The 2,271-nt window shown below is 43.4% G+C and overlaps 1 long non-coding RNA gene across 1 annotated transcript in view; it reads left to right on the top strand.

The window, feature by feature from the left end:
- The window catches only part of LOC109294576, a 15,184-nt gene extending 14,658 nt beyond the window's left edge, over nt 1-526 (top strand). Inside the window, exon 3 of the long non-coding RNA XR_002096573.1 lies at nt 272-526. This is a non-coding gene — a long non-coding RNA (uncharacterized LOC109294576). The remainder of the gene's footprint in view (nt 1-271) is intronic.
- The last annotated feature ends 1,745 nt before the right edge of the window (nt 527-2,271 follow it).

A 2,271-nucleotide genomic window follows, 5' to 3' on the forward strand; every position in this document is an offset into this window, starting at 1 on the left:
CACTGTAAGGGTGGCCAGAGCCTGGAATAGGCTTCCCAGAGAGGTGGTGCTCTCACCTTCCCTGGAAATCTTCAAGAGGAGACTGGATAGGCACCTGGCTGGGGTCTTATGACCCCTGCCACCCCCAGTGCTCCTTCCTGCCCATGGCAGGGGGTCGGACTCGATGATCTGTCTAGGTCCCTTCCGACTCATTGATTCTACGATTCTATGATACTATGAATGGAATTAGAGTTTATCAGATGGAAAATATATGGGAATGAATTCTTTGCAGTGTTGGAAATTGGTTGTTGCTGCAGGGAAAGCAAACAAGAGGGAGAAAACAGACTGGAAGATGGCAGGAGAACGGCAAGAAACAAAGGCCAGAAGGAGCAGCAAGTATTTTGTCACTGTATCTAGCAAGGTTGTGAACAAAAATAAATAAAACGTTAGTCGTAATGTGAAGGCCATACTCTCTCTCTATCTGTCTATGAACTTCCCAAAGATATCAGAGCCACTGTGGATTGAGGGAAGCATGGAGTCCCCAATTCACATCTTAGCCGAGAGGCTAATTAAACAGAGTCCAAGACTCTTCTTAGAGTGAGTTTGACATGTTAGCTTGAGGAATTAAATTCACAAAGTCCATCAAATATAATACAGTCATCACTTTAAGTTTACATTCCAGGCAATGCTGGGGAATTATGCATTGTTCTTACTTTAGCTTTCTATTATTTGCCTGACTTGTAATCACTTTTTACATACATACCACATCATAATAAACTTTCATTAAGACTAACGCCAACAGTTGACTCCCAAGAATATTTCGATTAAGTTTAGAATTTTGGCTAGGATGTGATAATTATCTGGTGTTGACAGAGAATTCAATTTTCTAGACCTGAAGTTTACAAACAAACCCCACATCATTGTGAGGCACATTAGCAATTGAAATACCCTCCTAAATCACTGTCTGTGCAAATGGTATGTCTCTGCAATCAATCTTCCTTTTCTTTAAAAATGAATTTAGGGGGAATTTGCATAATTGGCCATGTTTGATAAAAGTCTGATGTATAATGTTGTCTTTTAAGCACACTGCTACCTGGAATCATGATGAAGTGTCAACATACGGGATGTAAATATAAAACAAACATTCAGTAAAGGATGCAGCTGACGTGAGGTGAGAAATGGCATCTAATTTTAAGTAGTGTTATGGCTTGATCAGATGACTTGTTTATATGGAGGACTTAATGCAATTTAACCAAACTTTTGTGCAAATTAAAATAATCTTTGTCCATATGATATTTTAGGGTAAATCGGTTGGCCAAATAATGCATATTTGATTACCCCTGTTTCAAAGTGTGTTAAATTAACTGCAGATTAAGTTCATGCAGACTAATGTCTGTGTGAATGCATTTATACACACTGACTTAGCAGTCTTCCAGCTACCAGCTCACATCTCTTTACATCCTGTCAGTGCAACTCTTCTGTTTGTCTGTGTATCCTAAATTGCTCTGGGATCATGTTAACCAGATGTCACCTCCCTGTTTAAATGCTGGTGTGTGGCTAGGATGGGCCATTTGCTCTTACATTTTTCTGAGGTCATTAGTTTCACTCTGTAGCATTTCAACACTCATTATTGCACTCCTCCATGCCTTATGCACCTTCCTGGAGCTGTGAAGAGATACTCGATCTTCTTAGCTTTCAGATGAGAGGCAAAGACTCAGGAAACCTTACAAAGAACCACTGGGAAAAGAATATATACCAAACCATCAGCAAGCCACCTGTTTATGTAATAAGATCGACATAATTTTGTCCTGCAGCACCACCAATGAATCACATTTTATTGTGCACAGTACTGTTGACAACAAGGAACCCAACGCTGACAATGAGACTGACCGTGATTCTGAGGAGGAGACTTTTCCTCCCAGTACCATAGCAAGGGGGGCGAGCGGCCTGGGTGCTGAAGCAAAGGGGCACCGCCAGGTACTGCCCAGCTGGGGTGGGGTGCAGGACAGAGCCACAAGTGCCTCCTTTAGGGGGACATGGGAGGAGAGTGGCTCCGGCTGCTGAGTGCACTCCCAGCCAAACATGGGGTGGGCATGTGCCCCCTGGATCTGTGTGCGGGGTGAGGGTGGGCTGCCACTGCGGGCTTACCTCGGGCACCAAACTTCCTTGCTATGCTACTGTTTCCTCCTCAGGATGTCTCCCAGCCCAAGAACCAGAGGCAGGCCAGGAAGGTCAGCAACATAGATAATTACCCTGACAGCCTCTGAAAGGGAACCTCATCTTGTAAGTATA

The sequence above is a fragment of the Gavialis gangeticus genome, unplaced genomic scaffold (genome assembly GCF_001723915.1).
Source record: "Gavialis gangeticus isolate Ggan-Ray unplaced genomic scaffold, GavGan_comp1, whole genome shotgun sequence".
Lineage (NCBI taxonomy): Eukaryota > Metazoa > Chordata > Crocodylia > Gavialidae > Gavialis > Gavialis gangeticus.